Below are 22,477 nucleotides of genomic sequence, written 5' to 3'. Positions count from 1 at the left end.
TATCTCTCTCAGTGAGTTTGTTGTTTGTGTAGAGGAATGCTATTGATTTTTGAGTGTGTATTTTGTATCCAGTTATGCTACTACACTTAGTTATTAAATCTACAAGTCTTGTGGTGGAGTTTTTGGAGTCTTCTAAATGGAGTACCGGGTCATCTGCAAATAATGATAATTTAGCCTCTTCCTTTTCTATCCTTATTCTGTTTATTTCTCCCAAAGTCTATTTTTATTAGATTTATAAAGTAATTCCTTGGTTTTGCTAAGGCCTTTGTCTATTGACCTAAATCACTTTAAATTTATTAAGTATACTAATTTGAAACATTTTTATTTCTATTGCTTTTAAGAAACACACATCCAACCGGTTTAGTAAGCAATGGAAATTTATTGGTTCACATGTCTGCAGGAGGCATTAGGGGGTAGCTGAGCATGGCACTCAGCAACCAACAGCTGCTGCTCTCTAGGGCGCCTCTTGCTTTCCATGCTTGCCCAGTCTCTGCACACCAGCTCCGTCCCCACACCCATCCCCTTCATGTAGTGGGAGATCAAGATTGCAGCAGCATCTTCATCTGCTTAACACCACCTTCCCCTCTCGGGTCTCATCAACTGTGACTAAATGGATGGGGTTCTATCGCATTCAGCTTTCCCCCAAACCTCCTCATGTCTGGAGTCAGAAGAGAGAAGCTCACTAAAAGAAAAGGGCTAGTGTTCCCACACGAGGACAGCATGACCTCTCACACTAGAGACTTCCATGAGATGATTGCATTTAAAGTTTCTACCGTATTGTCCCTAATTTTAGGACAGCCTCCTTGTACGATTACCATCTTATATCTCCACAGGGATGGAAATACAAATGCCATATCCTGCACTTAAATCAGAATTTGTGACTTACTTATGTTCTCCCACATTCCTTCATGTCACACTGCCCCAAGCTCACAACACTTGGCATCCAGATGTTCAACCGCTATTTTGGGAAGTATAAGTACATTTCACCACTTTTTACCTTCATACCCCTTCATCCCCACCGATGTTTAGTGCCCTCCCTCATGCCATCTGTAAGTCTGTAACTTACTTTAGTGGTTTGTGAGATAAAGCACTTGACATTATTATCCCTGTAAAGTGGTATGTTAAGGTGGTAAGGATTCTGTGGTTTTCTGGGGAAGGCATCTTCCCATGTAAAAGGCATATTTATTCTGTCAGTGAGCTGTTCAGCTACAACAGTCCAAACCCCAGTTTTAATCCCACCTCCACAGTTACTAAGTGATGTCAACTTCCCAGCATTGTGGATGGCCAGGGGTGTGAGTGAGGATGATAAAAGCCAGGACAAAAGCATCTCAGAAATAACTCAGTCCATGAAGCCACAGAAATTAAAAACAGGTTAAGTCTTTGTTGGACTCTTTGAAAATACTGGCTGATTTCATTTATAACTCCCTCTGTGTTTAGATTTATCCCTCCACTCCTCTTATGCATAACTATTTATTAAATGACTCCTGTGTGTCAGATCTGCTTCTTGAGTGGACGAGGTCCCTACTGAGTGTTCAGCCCCCCCCACTGGACTCTCAAGCTGACTCGCAGCCACCCAAGATGGGGCTTGGCTTCCACTGCGTGCTCTTCCCTTTCAAGGTCTCCTTTAATCCTGCAGATTGTTTTAGCTCTTTCTAACAAGGGCTCTTATCTTTATAGGTAAAGTCTGGTGACCCACAGCCAGCTCTTATCCTCCCTGAGAGTAGCTGGGGATGTGGACAGGGTGGGGAAGAGAGAGCTGCCCTGCTGGAAAGGGTTCTGCTGGGTTTTGTTATTTTAGTAGATAAGGAATGCATATGTGGGAGGTGGTGGAGGTCAGTCTGTAACTAATACATTCCTCTTTGGACTGTGGGACTTTTTCAAAAAAAGTGTTTTTCTATGTTTCAGAGATGGAAGAGGAGGAAGGAAGAGGGGGAAGGGAGCTGTAAAAGGAAATAAGAGAACAAATCTCACTGAAATGAAAACAAGAAGAGCCTTCAAATTCCACGTCACTGTTCTCTAGATTTCTCTCATGTCACTCCCTAAGCGCCTGTGTGCTCCTGTCTTGAAGACTGTATGGTGTGTGTTCCTCTTATCATCACCTGCCGCGGAAGGTGAAGGCTTTAGTTTTGAAAAGGCACATGGAGGGGGAAATGATGGTTAAATGCAAAAGGAGTCATGGCACATACACACTAAAATGCTGAACATCGTATGCTGGGTTTGGTGTTATGAACACTGTCTCTTAATCTGTTGGAGCCCAATCTAGTAATTCCACTTGGTTTTCCTCAACCAGACTTCTTCTTCAAACAATGCCAGAGAAAGCAAATAAACAGCTTTTAAACAGCTGATTGTCAGGTGCATTGATGCAATCTTCAGGTTTCATGTCTTGAGGTCTGTAGACATTTCTTTCCATGTACATCAAAAATACTTTTGGAACCTTCAAGAGAGTAAGTCTTTATTTGAAAGAAATACATATTAAAGTTGTTGAAGGGTGAAAGAAGAACTGTCTTGGAGCTGATGCTTAAACAGTATGAGGAGACTATATTTATTTTCAAGTAAAAATGAAAAACTCTGAAGACTGAGGAAAGCTGTAGTAACACATTGCCTATAGCTGAGCCTCACAGAACTTATCACAGGGTTAAAGGTATTAGTGAGTAACTCGCCTAGGGATCAGAAATCTCCTTTTATTGAAAACTTTTAGAGGGGTCATAACTGGAAGACCTGGGGTGTAGTTTAGCTTCAGGCTTCTAAATCTGGGAGAAGTAGCAGCTGGGAAGATTGTATAGGGTACCTGCCCGGAATCTCAGCGTTAGATTTTTCTGTCTTTTTATTTTTGACAGTTGTTTCATTCCAACTGAGGCAGTTTTAAATTTCTGTCTAAAATGAACTGGCATCTTCAGGTACATTGGCACCATTTTAAAATCCACTTATTTTAAGAATATTTGCATGTGAAAAACAGTGTATATGCCAACTTTGAGATCAGGCAAATTTCCTGCAGGAAGTCTGGATTTGTCTATCTATAGCATTTGGCAAATAACTAGCTGTCACTAAAAAAAAATACTGAATGCTCAAGTTAATCTACTTGAAGTCAGATTTATTTTTTTTCCAGGCTGATTTGGAAATGAAGCAATTCGTATTTGGCAATGGAGGGAAGGGATATGAATGGAATATTCCAGTGATTTAACTTAATTTCATATACTTTAAAATTTACATTGAACATTAGAGAATTCTTCAAGCAAACACTGGCTATTAGTCTAACATTTAACATTAGACCCAAAGTGCTTAGAACTTCAAAAGAGATTGGGGTGAGACCAGACATAAAGTAAAAGTCATTCTTTATTAATAAGTTCTAATATCCAGTCCCCAATTCTTCTGTTTTTCAGGGCGTGATTCACTAAATATTAACACCCAACTTTGCTGGTTGAACCTTGTGGATCAGAATTCTACAGGCTCCAAAGCAGTGAAATAGGGTGGTTTGAGGGGTTGATATGGCACTTGTAAAAATCTGTCATGGGCTGAACAGACCTAGAATTCACTTCCTTATCTCTGAAACCTACCTGGAATGAACAGCTTAGGTTCTGAAAAGAATTGACTCTACCTGAACCCTTTCCACTTTTCTGCACTGTATCCTTACTTTTTCCATCCTTCGTATCAGAAGCCTGATGTATTTAGGTATCTTTCTTCCCCGTGTGTTTCAGGGGAAGAGATCTAATCCCAGCCTAGGGGTGGACCTGGAGGGCAGAAGCATGACTATCATCCCCATGCTAATGTTTACTTCAGGGGTGGGCGTATGACTCAGCTCTGACCAGTGATCTAGAAGCAGAGTGTTTTGGCTGAGGGCAGGAGAGGTATTCCTAGGTGAGAGAGCTGTGATGCCTGGATCTGCTGCAGCTCTGTTGCTATCAGCCTGAGGATAAGACACCACAGGGTTAAAGGAATCTGGCTTCTCCTTGACCATGCTAAACCATCGAAGCACTACCTCTAGACTTTTCTCTTTGTGAGATAATAAATTTCCCTATTGTTAACACCACTGGGTTTCTTTTACTGCCAGCCAAATGGACCATAACTGATAAAATGGTCCAAGGGGATTTGGAGCCTAGGTTGATTCAGTTGCTGAAATAGCTTTTTAGTGCCAGAACTTAAAATAACATAGGCTTTAACTATTCTATCAGTGATGAAAGCTGTATAAGATAGCTAAGTTGAGAGCATGCCATTTTAAAGCAAGAATCAAAGTGAATCTGTGAGATCCAGGGTGATCCAACAGACTTCAGTGTCACTTCTTAAATTGGGCTGAAAGAACCTCTGTTTCTCAGGAATGTTTTCAATTTCAGGATAAATTCAATAGTATAGTTTAAAAACACTTACAGATGAAAGATATGTCATGAATTCAAATGATAGCTTTCCTGACACATGTTTACATGCACACAAGAATAAAGGCTTCCAGTATTTCCATTCTCCTGAGTCTGCAGAAGAATCAAGTTTGCAGGCTATTGCAATTTCAGTGATAGCCAGTAAAATAATATTTAAGGGTGTCAGAGAGAAACTAATTTCAAGGACATGTCTCCAGATCCATTTTCCTTATCCTAGACCACATATCCACACATAAGTTACACAAGAAGCAGATAGAACTAGATTTGATGCATTACTTTATTGCTTATTGTATGACAAGCAGAAATCATCCAAATGGTTTTTAAAGCAAATTTGAAGATGTTATGAGTCAGTTATTTTAAAAGAAAAAGAAGAACATTTTGTGAATAGAACTCCTAAAACTGAAACATGCTAAATTTTCCTGCACAAGAGAATGAGTAAATATCATGAAATATTATGTAGTGCGAAAAATGAACAAACTTGGTCTTCATGCATTCACATAAATGGATCACCCAGGTGTAACAACAGAAAAGGTGTGTTGTAGAAGCATGTACATGATATGATTGTGTTAATGTTCATATAGAATAATATAGAATGAGATTATTCTTTGAGATATGCACATTGATAGCAAGTATAAAGAAACCCATGCTGTTGATAACAACTGCGTTCAGAGTAAGTGTGCATTTAAGTGTTAGGAAAAGGAATGTGATCAAAGGGAGAAGCATAAATTGTATTGGCAATATTTTATTTCCCCAAATGAATAATACATACATTAGTCTGCCCTTGTTATTTTTGCAGATTATTTTCTTAGCCTGAAATTTTAAAATATTTTAAAAACAAAAAATAGAAATCTTAGTTCTCTCCTTGGTAGGTGCTGGTGTTAGTGTTAGTGTTAGCACTTTCTTTACCAGGTGAGAGTGATGCAGTGTCAACGTAGAAACCTTTAGGTTCCCCATGCGCTGCAGTATTCTCTGACTGTACGTGGCAGCGCTCTGCTACTGGTATAACAGACACATGACTCTAACCAGGGTCTCTGGCTGACTTACTGCTGTTCCTCTGATACACACACGTGTGCACATCTGATGCACCAGACAGGACTCCAACAAGCACGATACACTGCTTGGGCACTCTTCCTCTTGAAAGGCAGCCGTGATGATTCATTTTATGGGTTAACTTATGCTCAGATACCTGGTTAAACATTATTTCTGGGTTTCTGGGTGTGCCTGCAAGGCTGTCTTTAGAAGAAATGGAAAGATTAGCATTTGAATGGGTGGATTAAGCAAAGTAGATGGCCCTCTCCAAGGAGGGTGGGCAGTAGTCAACCTACTGAGGGCCCAAAATGACTTCCTTATTCCCCTCATATCCTCTCTCTCTCTGTCTCTCTGTGTCTCTCAAGACTAAGCTAAGACTTTGATCTTCTACTCTTAGACTAAGACTTCATCCCTGGATTTCCACCTTACAAATCACAAGTCAAGGGGCTTCTCAGTTTCTGTCATCCTTTGAGTAGTTTCCTTACCACAAATCGTAAATATATATGATTCTGCTGCTCTAGAGAACCCTAAGTAACTAAAATAATTTCATCTTCTGTGACTTTGCTGTATTGTCCTACTGCCATGTTGCAGAAACTTTTCACTATACCTCTTCTTCATGGCACTGAATGCAGTTTATTTGTATTATTTGTACGATTATTTGATCAGTGTCTGCTTTCAAACCAGGACTGCAAACCTCCAAAAAACAGAGAATATTGGTTTTACTCATTTTGATATGCCCAGAGCTTAGTAAAATGTCTGCCAAGTTTTCAGTAGATATCAGTTAAATGGATTGACTAGAATAAAATATGATCACATCACTTTATTTCTTCACCATAGCATATTGACATCAAGATCATCTCAAATTTCCCCCAGTGACATAGAAATCATTTACTGTCTTTCTTTCCATCAAGTCTTTCTGGTTTTCTTTTGATTATTGATTATCTTGATTATTTTTAATCACTATGTAACTATTTTATTTTGTTTGCCCAACTGAACACTTGACTTGGGTACAGATGATACCAAGAAAAAAAATGAAGAAGGAAGTGAAAAAAAGTGAAATGATACAGGGGAAATCCATAGAAGGAAATGGGAGGAAGATCCAGACTCTGGGGAGAAAGTTCCATGAGTTCGTGCCTCCTGCTGCCTGGCTGGCCACGGTCCCCCACTGTCACCCAAGGGGGAGGTTGGATGAGGAGCTGGGAGCTAAGCATCCTAGAGGAAGAGCTGCTCAAGCCAGTGGCCACTACCTCATTGCTCGTAGGTTCCGGGGTCATCGTGTGGCATGGTGGCTGAGATCTGGACTGTAGAGTCAGTAGCTACATCCCTTTCAGGTACAAGTTTGAGTTCTTCCTCTGCCACTGCACCTGGGCTCCACATAATGTACAACTGCACCTGGAAATGCTTAAATTATAGGGAAACCTATTGGCATAACTAGAAAGTTAAGGTAGGATGGCCTTCAGGGCACTTTATCCAGTAGCTGTTTCTTTTTTCCTATTTCCCTCCCTGGAAAAGTCCCTGTTCCTTCCTTGTCTGTTATCTTTGTCCCCAGCCTGGTCATTCTGTTAGTAACTCTGCACATTGCCTTTCCAATACCAGCCTTTAAAGAATTTTTTTCCCAAGGAGCTTAGATTTTGTCAAGTGTTTGCCTTTGTACATATTCAAGGAAGACAGATCTTTTAAAATTTAAAGGAAAATATTAATTGAACCAAACATGGAATTCTGTGCTTCCTAGACACTGGTTTTGTCACAGGCATATGATACAGTCATGGTCAATGAGAACTAAAGAGGAGTCTTCTGGGACCTGTTTTTGGGGGGTGGTGTTTGTTTTTGGTACTGGGGGTTGAGCAAAGGGCTTTTGTACTGAGTTCTGGGAGATACTAAGAAGATTTCTCTTGCATGAAGGAAAATGCTCAGGAAGAACTACCCCGTATCTGGAGAGGACACTGTTTCATTTACCTGTGACACTTGGAACTGTGGGATTGATGTAGGGAAAATAATGTAATACCTAACCTGCTAGGTGTCAGATACACAGAGTTTGTGTTCCCCAAAACTGAAGAATGATTTCTGATGAACAAAGGAATTTAAAAGTATGAAAACTTTATTGAGAGAGACAGCTCCTGAGAAACAGGAGGGGACCCAAGAGTGAGTTGCCAAGGAGCTCACTTCTCAAAGGAAGTTTTATAGAACAAAGTCACAAGATGGGTACACCATGAGTCAAAATTATGATCCACCAATAAAATTACAAGTATAACCACTTAGGTAATATTGATCCAGTGGGGAAGAAGGTCACATAATAAGTGCACATGGAAAGAACAAAAAACTTCTTTAGGAAGGGATGGATCTAGGTCACTGTCACTCAGCAGAGTTGTGGAGGACCACCAAGGCGACTCACCTTGAAAGAGAAGCAGTTGGCTCCATTTTTGCTGAGCCTGACCTCATTTCCATGTACTGATATGTACAGAGCTGGCTGGGACTTTTCCTTATCCTTTCAATTGGCTTTAAGCAATGCATATCGGTCTAGGTGAGGTGCTGATGGTAATCCTTGGAGATGGCAGGCGTGTTTTCCTGGACTCTTGCTTTGCTCCCTTGAGTAAGCCAGGATGAGGTGGGATGTGTGAACCAATGCTTCACACTGTTGGCTGGGATGGAGCCTTAGGAATAGTGCCTATGACTTCCTGGTGCTTCAAAGATTACTCATCTGAGCTGAAGCACCGACCCCAAAACATTAGATTCTATCTCAGTTGTGTTATGTAGGTTACTCTTTCTGCATATCTTTCTCTCTTCATATGGCTGAGGTGATTTCAGGCCTCCTGCCTAGCCCAGCTCATGACACTCACGTATTTCCCACCACTCTCACAGCCACTCATCCTTAACCACTCCATTCTTCATGAATGAATACAACCTGGGTTTGGCCCTGGGTCGAGGCCTAAGTTCTGGCTAGCCACATTGTCATGTCTGGACTTAGGACTCCTTGGCTCCCCATAACTACAGATATGCCTCAGTGTCTTTATTCTTGCCATGGGTTGCACTGGAAGTGGTAGATTGGAATTAACTTGCTAGAATTCTAATAACTTTTCATGGGAGTACAAATACAAACTTCCTGGGCCACGAGTGACTGATGCCTATCTAGATTTTATTGTACCAGATGATACTAATTATCTTATCCTCTGGGGATGGAGATAGGCTTGGTCATTCCACCTTGAGAGACCCTCTACTGTCATTGCAAATGTGCCATACTTTCCCTGAGTCTGGCACTATTCTATCCACCTAGATGTCTACCCCACTTCTTCCTTCTATGCACTTGAAACTCCAGCCACTCATTCTTATAATTCCTTTATTCCAAGTAGTTAAAAAATCCTGGTTCTTCACTTTCTCAAGTGCATGGCTTGGCTAAGAGACTTGAAAAGCAGAAAATTCAGGCCTTCCAGCAGGATAGTGGAGGTGTTATTTGGGCTAGAAAAAGTTCCAGTGCCTTTCCTAGATGATGGTCTCCTCAGCCCTGCATAGGGAAACCCAGCTCTGAAAAGTTGTAGGAAGGGAGACTAGATGATAGAAGGAAGGTTGAGAGGGATGAGTTAGAAGTGAGCATTTCATCTAATAAACCCTAGATTTATATAGATTTGCAAACAATATGACTTGACGTTCCATCTGTGGTAAACTTGTTTTGAGTTCTAAATTAAGAACCATATAGGTGTGGGAATAGTGACACACACTTGTAATTCCAGCATTCGGAGAGGCCAAAGCAGGAGGATGTCAAGTTTGAGCCCATTCCAGGCAATGTAATAACCCAGTGAGACCTTGTCTCAAATTTTTTAAAAAACTAAAAAGGGTTTTGGGTCTAGGTTAGTGTGAAGCCTCTGAGTGAAATCCTCACTATGAAAAAAGAAAAAAGAATCACACACTTCTATGAAGTGACCCAAGTTAAATGTTATCTGGGCTATTTACATTGGTTAAAGTTGATCAATTGGAGCTGCTCTTGCAGTCTTTGGAAAGGCATATCTGTAGTATAAGCACTTGTCAGTTATCTATTGAATAGTTACTGCTGTATCATAAAAAGTTCAGTAGGAGGAAGCCTAAGTGAAGAGCCTGATTTCCTTATGTAGCCTATTGCAGACAAGTTTTTGCTACTTTACAGCACATCTCAAATTTGGCCTATGTGGGAATTGATAAGCAGAAGGAACAGTGGAGGAGGTGGTGAGGCAGCTCGCCATCAGTGTCTATGTGAAGGTCTTGTCAGCTTTGTTGTATGCTTTGAAGACTTTCTCAACGGTATTCACATAGGCAGCCACCCTTAGGTCCAAGCCCAGGTTATTACTTACTTCATGGCTGTGTTCATGGTTTGTCTGGCAGAATGCTTCATTGTGTAGGTGAAGTCAGAGTGTGTGATGTCTTTCTCCAATGCCCCCAATATCGTGGCCTGGAACTCTGCTGTTGAGACGACAGGAATTGTTCCACCATGCTTCCCAAATGTTCTTTCTAAGCTTTCTTGGACAGACATGAGCAAGTGGTAGTTAGAATCCCTTTCACATATGAAGGTCAATTGGCCATAGGTGACATGATTTAGATTCTTCAGCCACTCAAATTAAGAAACTGTCACTCTTTCACCATTTAAGTAGAGATCTGGGATAACCATGATGTTCCTCTCTAGGAAGATCTTGTCAGCTTCTGGAGTGGTGGGTCTATTGACACCTTCAATGATGATCTTGGCTTTGACTTTGGGTGCATTGTATTTGGTCAACTGCTTCTCACAGGCAGCTGGGATCACGATGTCACAGTCAGCCTCCAAGACGCTTCCTTCGTATGTTCTTGCTTTAGGGAATCCCAGAATTGAGCCATGGTGCAATTTGAAATCTTCCAGTTCTTTTGGGTCAGTATCATCTGGATTATCTATACTCCCATCAGATTCCCCAACGCCAACACATTTAGCACCAAAACGATGTAAATATCTCATAGAGTGCAGGCCTATGTTACCAAAGCCCTGAAAAACAAATGTTTTATCTCCAAAGCCTGGTATCATGCTTAAAATGCTCATGTAGGAAGCTTCGTTGATGAAGTTCTCAATCCCATGCAAAACACTGCAGCTGGTTGCAGAGATTTGCCCATGGATGCCTGCTTGACTGATGGGCTGCCCAGTAATGCAGGCATGTGCATTAATATCATAGTGCCCTATGGTGCTGGCATAGGTATCTGCGATCCAGGACATCTCCTGCTCTCCTGTGCTCATGTCTGGGGCAGGCACATCAATGCCAGGACTGATAAAACCCTTCTTTGTTAGCTCCATGGTGAACCTTCTTGTGATCTTTTCCAATTGATTGTCTGAATAGTTCTTGGGGTTGATCTTAACACCTGCTTTAGCCCCACTAAATGGCACATCAACCACTGCACACTTATACATCATCAGCAAAGCCAGTGCCTTTACTTCATCTACACTCACATCAGTGCTGTAGCAGATACCTCTAGGCATGCAGTGCTGGCTGTGCTGGGCATGCAGTGCTGGCTGTGCTGGGCATGGTAGTCCTCCACAATCACCCAGGAGCCGTCGTCGCACCATGCTGAGCACGAGGTTGCAGGGCTTGATGATGCTCGGGATGTTGAGCAAGCAATTGTGCTTCTGCTCCTCTCTCTAGAGGGTGGCAGGTCCTTCACCAGCTTGTCCTCCATGATTTTGGTGCTGCAGTGGAAGAAGCCCTCCACCATCTTGAGGAAGTTGGGGTCATCCGCATGCTCGGCCACAGTGGGCGGCACGCGGGCCCAGCTGCTGAACAGTGCAGTGAGGTCAGTAACCGAGGCCAGCACGGAGGGCCTGGCACAGGGCAGGAGCAGCACCTAGCCCGGGCGGCAGTACATGGTGGTGGCGGGGCTGAGGCAAGGAGAAGCTTACAATAAGGCTGAAGATATTTTTAAAAAGGTTTTCTTATTTTAAAAAATATATCGCCATCATCGGAATTTGGAAAATACAGAGAATGCAAACTAATATTATCATCAATACTACAAATACTCATATCTTAGAAAATCTTTAATAAGTATGAATGTATATGCATCTATAAGATACATCTGTATGTATATATATGCATATATAGCTCACAAACGTGTTAAAATAGTTTTGGCTTTTATTTATATTCAGTTAGCTTAGCCAGATTCCATCTTTTCTTACTAGACATTTATTAGGTTTTCAGAAAGATGTGATTGTTTTTCCAACAGAAATTCATATGAATTTCATACAGTATTTTAAATCTGCATGGCCAAGTTATGTCTTTTAGGCAAAAGCACTAAACCTCAGACTGTTTCTTGCAGTGAGGTTTCATTTTAGTTGATGGCACTTGTTTTTACTTAGTATACTTGCCTAGTTTGAAAGTGAATATTATGGCTGTGGTTTTGCCTTGCCTTATTTGATGTTAGACTAGAAAATAATCTTCCAGGGGTCTTCCTAAACTCTCAGCAAAATCATTTCCTCGCCTGGTGAATTTTATGTCAGAAAAATTCTGTGAACTCTGTCCCATCTTTTCCCTTGTGCAATGTTACTGAGCTGTCAGGGGAGATCCTATAAACACACATTTATGAGCATAAGGATGGTAAATTGATTGTGGAGAATTCCCTTAATACAGTCAGAGGAAATACTTCCTAACAATGTATGCATCCTACGTCTAACACAGCCAGAGAGATGAAACCCCAAATCCCAGCTTGTGCAAATGCATAATTATCTGTGAAACTTTTGCCTCTCTTCTCTCTCTCTCTCTCTCTCTCTCTCTCTCTCTCTCTCTCTCTCTCTCTCTCTCTGTCTTTGGTGTGTTTGTGAGAGTCAAGACTCAGAGCTTGGTCCCTATCACCTGCAGTTAATTAGCTGGATTTCAGGGAGCACCTGGCCTGCCTTCCAGACATCAGTCTCAGTTATGCAGAACAAATAAGGTTTTGCAGCCTGAAAACAACCCCCTACTAACCTCAGTGAAACAGCAGTAGCACACACAGCAGCTTTGCTTTGATTAAAAATTAATGGTGATGTGGGCACTGGGAATTAATTATGAGCTGTGAAATCTATGTCTGATATGTTTAAGAGAATATGAAAATGATGACTGCTCAAAATAGACTATTTTCAATGCATTTTGCGTGTTTGCGTCACACAAAAAAGATTTAATTAATTTTGATGGCTTTCTTTTTGCTCTTTTTATTAAAGAACTCACAAAACTAACTGCTTGTGTTGCTCTTCTATGATTAAAGGAAAAACCTCCAGTAGTATTTCTTTCAAAATAATTCTTTCTAATAAAACTGGCAATGCATTCTTAATTTTGCTGGTAATTTGGGTACAAGGATGTTTATGTCTTACTGAAAGCTTAGAACAATGACAATGAAATCAGAAGAGATGTGTTGTTTACTGTTCACTGTTACTTGTTTGATATTTGTTTCTGTTAATTATTTGAATTACATGAAAGATGTTTTGCATGAAATATTTCAGTACGAAGGAACAGATGTTTGGGAAGATAGAAAACAATCCTTTTGCCTTGGGAATTTTTTCTACCATTTTTCATGATCTGGTATTTGGTGCTTTTCCAGGGTATTCTGGGTGCATAATGAGGTCTGCTAAGGATGAGAGGACAGACTTATAGAAATCACTAATTTTTACAAATGGCTTCTTCCAGGATTTGCCCTCAAGATTTTACTACCCTATGTTTTAAAAGAAAAACCTTAGTAAGATTTTAGTAAGATGATCTTAGTAAAAGTAAGATGGTTATTCTTGTGATATCTGTGATATGCTTCTTCCCTTCTCTTCTTCTTTCTCATTTGTTTATACATTTAGTTATTCATTTATCTTCCATCTTGGTTACCTTAGGTGCTACTGCACTTGCTTCTCTGCAGGAGGGGAAGATATAAACAAAGCCCTGAGCTCTTATTTAGTTCTTATGATCACCCTGTGGGTTATAGTTATTATTATTATTCCCATTTAAGAATCAAGGCGTGGAGGTGTTAAGTTCCTGCTTGTCCAAGGTCAGGAATCTAGTACCTAAGTGACAAATCACGGTCTTCTTTCCTGCCTCCTTTTGAGCTATTCCTCTCCTTATGTGTCAGAGATAACCCTGAACCAGAGCTATTAATTTCCAGAACATAGACTCATTAACCTGCTATTCTGTATTCATACATGATGATGGAAAAATATGAGGAAAAGGAAACATGATTTAAAAAGACTCAACTAAAATTTAGAAGAACCCATGGTGGTAAAACCTTCAGGAAGTTAATGAATAAGTACCATTTACTGAGAGTTATTGTGTTCAAGAAATATTTATATTTACTGTTTGCAATTTTTATACTAGTGCCTCCCACCTCACACTTCTGGGAGCTGAGCTGATCCCAGAACAGCTTTAGCAGCCTCAGTAACTGTGCCCTCATCCTTCCTCCATTGGTGTAGGAACCAGGCTAAGTCCTAGGGCAGCTTCTACAGTCTCGAGACCACAACCCACCTGCCCTGCCCAGGCACCTTTGCAGAAACTGGACTGAACCCTGGAAAGCTTCAGGAACTTTGGTGAACCCTACCAGCTCTTCCCCCACAAGTGTGGGAGCCAGGCTGTTCTGGGCAGCTTTAGGGGCCTTGGTGACTGTGCCTTCCTCACTGCCCCATGAGCGTGGAAACTGGGCTGGGTCCTGGGCAGTTTCTGGAGCCTCAGTGACCACCTAACCCTTGCAGAAGCCAGGCTGAACCCTGGACAGCTTTGGAAGTCTCAGTGACCATGAAAGCACCCCTTCCCCACTGGCATGGGAGCCAACTCAGCCCCAGAAAATTCTGGAGCATTCCCACTCCCACACACCATTGCAGAAGCCACATTGAGGACCAGGGACCTTCTGGTTCTTGCCCAGCCATTCCCACACCACTGTAGGAGTGAGGCTGAACTCCATGGAACCTCTGGATCTTTGAAAATGACAAAACAAAGGAGCAAAATGCAATCTCAGACCTCCACCCCACCCAGAACAAGTTCAGGAGATATCAACACACAAGAGTTTGGAAGTTATACCTATGAAATTTCTGAAATGATAGCAACTGACGTGAAGAAGCAATTCCATCAGGCCATAGAAGACATCAGATCAGAAATAATCTCTCAGGTAAAAGAAGAAATGACAACAATAATGAAAGAATTGCTCAGCACATCTAAAGAAGACATATATAAGAAAATACAGGAGCATAGAAAAATGATGAAAACTTTGAATGAACAATATAGGAGAAGAATTACAATGCATGAAACAGATTCAAACAAATATCCAGGAAATTAAAAATTCCATTGAAACCTGGCAAAACTGCTTGAATGAAGCTGAAGATAGACTTTCAGACATGAAGACAGCATTGCAGCTAACAATCCTAAAAGGAAGGATCTCTTAAAAATAAGAAGGAACCAGGAATTAATAATTCAACAGCTGCAAGATGAGGCAAAGAAAAACAATATAAGATTAATAGATGTCAATGAAACAACAGGAGCCAACACAAATGACACAAAAAGAATATTTGCAGAAGTAACACCAGAAAATTTTCCAAGCATGGAAAAAGAATCAGACATACAGTAAGGGAGGCATATAGAACTCCAACTAGCCATAACCAAAATAAATCCTCAACCAGACATATAGCGGTCAAGATCCCAGAAACTCAGCAAAAAAACAGAACATTGAAAGCTATTAGAGAAAAGAAACAGATCACCTATAAAGGAAAGCCCATCAGAATCATGGCATATTTCTCAACACAAACCATCAAGTAAAGAAGAGCTTGGAGTGAGGTATTTCAGGTCCTGAAGGAAAACAACTTCCAACCCAGATTGATGTACCCTGTAAAACTATCCTTCAAAATTAATGGAAAAATAAATATTTCCATGATAAAGAGCAACTAAAGAAATTCAAGAGCACCAAACCAACCCTACAAAGAATACTAAAAGATATTCTAGTAAATGATAAAAACAACCACAATTTCAAGAACAATAACAGAAAGGAACTACCAAGCAGAGCAAGCAATTAAATAAAGGGAAAAAGGTGGAACCAACACCAGGAAAATAACATGGCAAAGATAAGCCAATACCTATGTAAATGGTCTCAATTCATCAATCAAAAGCAGACTGGCAGAATGGATCAAGAAACAAAATCCAACAATATGCTGTGTATAAGAAACACATTTAACTCAAAAGGAAATTCATAGACTCAAAATCAAAGGATGGAAAACAATACTTCATGCAACAGGAACCCAGAGAAAAGTGAGTGCAGCTATTCTGTTTGCAGATGATCTAAACTTTAAACCAAGAATGGTCAAAAGAGATAAAGAAGCTCACTACATACGTGTTAGGGGAAAACTTCAAGAGGAAGAGATAACAATCATAAATATCTATGCACCAAAAATAGGAGCACCGAACTATATAAGACAAATTTTAACAGACAAGGAAAATGAAATAAGCAGTAACACAATCATAACAGGGGACTTTAACACACCACTGTCACAAAGAGATAGATCAACTAGGCAAAAAATCAGCAAAGAAATAACAGAACTAAACCCAACTTGTGAACAAATAGACTTACTAGACCTTTGCAGAGTGTTTTACCCAACAATACCAGAATACCCATTGTTTTCAGCTGCACATGGGATGTTCTCTAAAATAGACCATATACTAGCATATAGAACATACTTAGGTAAATACAAAGGAATTGAAATTATCCCATGCATACTGTTGGACCATAGTGCAGTGAAATTGGAAATTAGTGTTGAAAGAAATTGCAAAAACCCCATAACCACATGGAAATTAAATAACATCCTCCTGAACAACCAATGAGTCACAGATGAAATGAAAGAAGAAATTAAACAATATTTACAATCAAATGAAAACAGAGATACAGTTTACAGGAACATATGGAATGCAATGAAAGCAGTCCTCAGAGGGAAATTTATAGTAGTGAATTCCCACATCAGGAAAACAGAATGAGCACAAATAAACAATCTTATGCTGCACCTCAAGCTTCTAGAAAAAGAAAGCAAGTCAAGTCCAAAGTCCAAAGAATGCAGAAAACTGTAAAGATCAGAGTAGAAATTAACACAATGGAGACTAAGAAAACAATACAAAGAATCAATGAATCAAAGAGTTGGTTCTTTGAAATAAAAAATAAAATTGATAACCCCCTAGCCAACTTTATCAAAAAAGGAAAGAAAAAACTGAAATTCATGCACTAAGGAATGAAAAGGATGAAATTACTATAGATCCTATAGAAATTCAGAAGATCATTAATAATGCACTTTGAAAGTCTTTACTGTCATAGGATGGAAAACACAGAGGAAATGGACAGATTCTTATGAATTACCAAAGCTGAGTGAAAAAGATATAAAAATCCTGAATAACTCAATATCAGCCAGCAAAATTGAGAATGTAATAAAAAGCTTAAAAATGAAGAAAAGCCTAGGTCCTGATGGATTCACAGCTGAATTACATAAGAAATTTAGAGAAGATTTAATGCCAATTTTTCTCAAACTCCTTAATGAAATTGAAAGGAAAGAATTCTCCCAAACTCATTCCTGGAGGCAAGTAATATCCTGATATCAAAACCAGAAAAATATACAACCAAAAAAAGAACTACAGGCCAGTCTCCTAATGAATATAGATGCAAAAATTCTCAGTAAAATACTAACAAACAGAATGCAGCAAGTTATCAAGAGGATTATACACTATAACCAGGTGGGATTTATCCCAGAAATGCAGGAATGGTACAATATATGCAAATCAATTAATGTAATACACCATATCAACAGAGCCAAAGACAGAAATCACTTGATCATCTCAATAGATGCAGAAAAAGCTTCTTATAAAGTCCAACATTTATTCATGATAAAAACCTTACAGAAAATAGGAATAGGTGGTCTTTACCTCATTCTGATCAAAGCCATCTATGACAAGCCAACAGCCAACATCATACTAAATGCACAAAAACTGAAAGCTTTCACTTTAAAATCAGGAACAAACAAGGCTGTCCACTGTCACTACTCCTAATCAGTATAGTTCTGGAAATATTAGCCAGAGCAATTAGACAACAGAGAAATAAAAGGAATAAGGATATTAAAGGAATAAGTGAAATCATTATTAACAGATGACATGATACTCTACATAAAATACCCCAAAAACTCCACCAAAAGGCTCATAGATATAATAACAAAATTCAGTAACATAGCTGCATACAAAGTGAACACTCGAAAATCAATAGCATTCCTATACACAAACAATAATCAGACTGAGAGAGAAATTATGGAAACCACATCTTTCATCATAGTATCTAAAAAAATGAAATAGGAATCAATCTAACAAATGAGAATTACAGTACTCTGAAAAAAGAGATAGAAGAGGATTTCAGAAAATGGAAAGATATTCCTTGCTCATGGATAGGAAGAACCAACATTTGAAAATGGCCATACTCCCAAAATTGTTATGCAAATTCAATGCAATCCCAATTAAAATACCATTATTACCTCACAGATCTAGAGAAAACATTCCTAAAATTCACTGGGAACCAGAAGGGGCTTAGAATAGCAAAAGCAATCCTGGGCAGTAAAGGAAAGGCAGGAGGCATCACAATCTCTGACTTGAAATTATACTACAAAGCTACTGTGATAAAATCAGCATGGTACTGTCAAAAAAACAGACCTGAAGATCAATGGAACAGAGTAGAAGATGAAGACACAACTACAAACACACTCAGCCACCTTATCTTTAACAAAGGGGTCAAACATGTTCACTGGAAGAAAGATCGCCTCTTTGATAAATGGTGCTGGAAAAACTTGCTCTCCACATGCCAAAGACTAAAACTATACCCATGTCTATCACCATGCAGTAAACTAAAGTCAAAATGGATCAAAGATCTAAATATTAAAACAGTAACACTGAGTCTACTGGAAGGGAAAGTAGGAACAGATCTTGAATACATATGGGTAGGCAAAAAGTTCATAAACAAAAACTAAACTACACAGAAAATACTTCAAAAAGTCAATAACTGGAATCTCATCTTATTGAAAAGTTTTTGCACATCAAAAGAAATCACCATCAGAATAAAAAGAAAACCCATGAACTGGGAAAAAATTTTAGCCAATTGTCCCTCAGATGAAGAACTTCTATCAGAATGTATAAAGAATAAAAAAAAAATCAGGCCCCCAAAATTCAAAGTCCCAATCCAAAAATGGGTATCTGAGATGAATACACTCTTCTCAAATGAAGAGATACTAATGGTGCATAAATATATGAAAAAATGTTCAACATCATTGGTCATTCAAGAAATGCAAATTAAAACAACACTGAGATTCCATCTCACCCCAGAAAGAATGGCTATCATCCAGAAATCAACAAATAACAAATGCTGGATGGGCTGTGGGGAAAAAGGAACATTTCTTGATTGCTGGTGGGACTGTAGACTGGTGAAACCACTACAGAAATCAGTGTAGAGATTCCTCACAAAACTAGATGTTATGAAATGGAAAGAAATTGCTCAAAGGAAGGATCAACTGGGATGAGGGAAAGGAGAAAAAGAAAGAAAGAAGGAGGGGAAAATATAGATAAGATAGATAGATAGATAGATGATAGATAGATAGATAGATAGCTGGGATGATTGTACTGCTGGTGTCTAATTGTTTTGTTGAAAGGAACAGTTAATGCTTAAGGTCTTTTTTGACCAATCTTGCATTCTTACATCCGGTGGTCTGAGCAACTTCATTGAAGATAACAATATGTAATATAACTAACACTGTTAATTCTTATCATTTTATTTTGAAACACTATAGCATTTTTATTATTATTGTGTTGTTTTGTTTTTGTCTATGTTGTTGTTATTTTGCTACTGTCCTGTTTTTATTCTCTTTAAAACAAAATTAAAAAAAAATTTTATGCTACTCCTACAAGGGCTACCCCAGCTCCACTGAGAATATTGTGGCTTAGTTTAGAAAGGTTAAAATCACAGTTCTAAGGAGAAGTTGGGGATTTGAAGCCGGGTGTCTCCTTTAGGTTCTTTACCATGTGATCTTTGGAGGGTGCAGTCATGGAGAGCAGTTTAGTGTGGCAGGGAAGGAGCAGCCAAGCGTTCTTTCATATATTCTCTTACTGAGTGATTAGGTCCTGTAGGCCCTGGGGCAATCTACAACCCGCAGTGACTGGGCACACACATATCCTTCCCTTACAGAACCTCTCTCTGCTGCTCCTTCTAACACTGAAATCAGAACTTTTTCCCTGCTACCTATGAGCATATTTCTTACTTGCTTGTCTATTTGGACCATCAGCGGTGCAGAATAGGTCATATTTTTGAAAATGTTAATAAGGAGGTCAGTTGTCTGCTTTCGTTAGGGATAAGCTCTTTTTGTGAGGAAAAGGAAGAACAAACTTTAGTGTTTAATGAAACACTGATCTGCTCTGATCATCATATTGTCTGTGGGAAGAAATTTAGCTGAGGTATAGGGTTAACAATTTCAAGGGTTCAAAGCCCTCTTGTAGAAAAGTCTCTTTGCAATTGCCATGGTGACATTTTATTCAGAATGGTAAAATTTGTGAGAAAGTGAACTAGATGAATAATAAAAACAAGAGCCAACATTTGCCCGGTGTCCCCTGCATGTGATATACCTCACCACATGCCCACATGTATACTTTACCGTGACCCTCACAGGGTGATAGTAACATGTCCACAGTCAAAGGGAAGAATGGGGATTTGAACTTCAGCAGTTTAGGATCCAGAAAGATCAAATGTATTTACCACCTGCTCATGTGCACCTTTGTTTTGCTCATATGAATACAGTGCAGTGTTCATTTTGCTTAACGCAACACACAGTTTTGCTCCAAACATTCTAAAGTGTCATAATTATTCATTGTTGTCACAAAACATTTATTTAGCATCCACCACATGCCAGACCTTGTACTAAGTAGCCAACACCCACAGTGTTTGGCAAATGCTAAAGTAATGTTTATTTTGCAAAGTTTTATTTTTTTTTTATTTATGTCCCTACAATGTTGTATCTCCTCATAATCTTTTTGCAGAAAATTACAAGCTGGCTGCAGAATACCAATGAGTCATTCCTTTCTGTGCTTTTGTGGAAGACACAAGTCAGGTTATACAGAGGGCTGATTTCATAAGCCCAAGGTAGGTGAGGCAGCATAGAAACGTGGGTATCGTTCAGGTTTTTATTTTCACAGCTTTCTAAACTCGCGATGAGAACTCCAGTGTGTCTTGCATCACTTTTTGTTTTTCAAGACGAATGAGAAGGGAGGTGCGAATTGAGGTCACCGAAAGCAAGGGTCCCCGAAGGCTCAGTGCAAGGCCTTGGTTATCAAGGTGATGAGCAGATGACAGTGGGGAATGAAGGACCAGGGCTGTATGTTTTCTCTCGCTACCCAGCTGCTGGGTCAGCTCCGAGCTGGCTGTTTTCAGGCTGCTTCTTGTGGCTTTTCCGTGCTGTGTCTATGTGTCATTCCTCAGCTCTGATCGCCAGTGTTTCACTGCTGGACACCCTGCTGCCGCCTCTGACTTCCATCACAAGGCCAGCTCCAGGCAGACAAAAAAAAAAAAAAAAAAAAAAAAAAAGCCGTCTTGCTTCTCTGCAGATGGAATGTTTTACGTGAGAAATAACCCAGCTGAGTCTGGGCTCCGCACTTTGAAGAAGAATGAAGCAGCAGCCTGTGGTTTAGTAGGGGTCGGGTCTGAACTGTGCTAAGCCTGTCAGGAGAAGAGCAAGTGCGTGGTGGGACCCGGCGCGCTTTGGATTTGCAGTGGACACAACGCGGTTTACTGCAGTTAGGTGTTGATCCTAAAATTACGCTGCACTCGAGGTCAGGTTCTGATATCGCTACTCACTAGCACCTCTTTTGAGCCTCAGTTTCCTATTTCATGACCTCAAAAGATGATGCAAAAAGAGAAAGTGCATGTACAGTGTTTAATATATTGAGTGTTCAGTTAACGCTACTCACTATTTTTGTCGTTTTGGTCTTTGTTTCATAGAAACGTAAGCAACGGCTCTCCATCTCTTTGTCCTCTTCTCTTTGGCAAAAGATCTCCCTGATTCCTATTACCTGTCTTTTATTTTGACCTTTATTTATTTTATTTTTATTTATTTATTTATTTATTTTTTGGTTTTTCTCCAGTACCGGGAACCGAACTCATGACCTTGCGCTTGCCAGGCAGGCGCTTTGCCGCTGAGCTAAATCCCCAGCCCCTTTGACCTTTATTTATACTTTGGGTTTCTCATGCAAGAGAAATCAAGTAATACGTAAGCTCCTGTGTCTGATTTATTTCACTTAACATGATGGTCTCAAGATGCATCCATTTTCCTACAAATAACTCCAGTTACCCCTCTTATAAAGAAGTAGAGTGGTGCTCCGTTGTGTGGAAATACTGCACTTTCTTTATTCATTCTTCTACTGATGGACGTACAGGCCACTTCCAAGATTTAGCTATTGGAGGTGTGCTACTGTGAACATGGGTGTGCACAGATCACGGAAATATGAGGACTTTCACTCTTTGGGGAAGACACCTAGAATGGAAGAACTGGGTCAATGGAATTTCTAATTTAGGTTTCTGAGGAAACTCCGCGCCGTTTTCTGTAGTGTCTGTACTAGTTTACATTTCCGCCATCACTTCCGGGTTTCTATCTTGCATGGGAGCACAGTCTCTGTAAGTCTTACCACCTTCAGCAAGCGCTTTCCCTGATGGGGTGTCTCATGGAGGTGGCATGAATGGCTGCTTTGTAGAGGCCTGCAGCTGAAGGAGGACTCCCCAGGGAAGCCTCCACTGATCCTCCTGTTACACACGTTAGAGGCCCTCTCCCCGACCTTCCATCTTCCAGACCTTCGTTCACTTTTGACAGCTTGATCTAACAAATACCTTTTTAAAAAAGTTGTTCTACAGCTGGAATAATTGTGCTGCTGATGTCTATTCATTTGTTGATAGGAACAGTTAATGCTTAAATTTTTTTTGGACAATTTTGCATGCTTATATCTGGTAACCTGAACAACTAATTTGAAGACAACAATATGCAATATAACAACCACTGGTGAATTCCTACCATCTTGTTCAGTGAAGCACTATATTGTTTTTTAAATGTTTTTTAAATTATT

At 39.8% G+C, this 22,477-nt stretch overlaps 1 pseudogene; it reads right to left on the bottom strand.

Annotated features, from left to right (window-relative positions):
• Nucleotides 1–9,613: 9,613 nt before the first annotated feature.
• Nucleotides 9,614–22,477, bottom strand: part of LOC102023374 — a 29,753-nt pseudogene continuing 16,889 nt past the window's right edge.

This window comes from Chinchilla lanigera, unplaced genomic scaffold, assembly GCF_000276665.1.
Source record: "Chinchilla lanigera isolate Chin_1 unplaced genomic scaffold, ChiLan1.0 scaffold00022, whole genome shotgun sequence".
NCBI classification, from domain to species: domain Eukaryota; kingdom Metazoa; phylum Chordata; class Mammalia; order Rodentia; family Chinchillidae; genus Chinchilla; species Chinchilla lanigera.
The sequence above is the reverse complement of the archived record's forward strand: the minus strand, read 5'-3'. Positions and strand labels throughout refer to the sequence as shown.